Consider the following 275-nt stretch of genomic DNA (forward strand, 5'->3'; position numbering starts at 1 on the left):
TATGTCTGAATTTATTATGTCTGTATAGGTCTTTTATTAAGTTTTTAGTTTTATTTAATTTGAGTTATTTTAATACTTCAACAAACTAAATGGAAATGAAATAATATACATATTGAATTTATAAATAAATATATATATATATATATATATATGTATGTATGTGTGTGTGGTTGTACATACACATATATGTAGTTTTTTTTTATTTGGTGTTTGGCTTAGTGTTATGTTAGAATCATTATTATACTCTTATACCTTTTGTTCTTTAATATTTTGAA

Source organism: Sinocyclocheilus anshuiensis, unplaced genomic scaffold (genome assembly GCF_001515605.1).
Source record: "Sinocyclocheilus anshuiensis isolate Anshui unplaced genomic scaffold, SAMN03320099.WGS_v1.1 scaffold85, whole genome shotgun sequence".
Taxonomy (NCBI): domain Eukaryota; kingdom Metazoa; phylum Chordata; class Actinopteri; order Cypriniformes; family Cyprinidae; genus Sinocyclocheilus; species Sinocyclocheilus anshuiensis.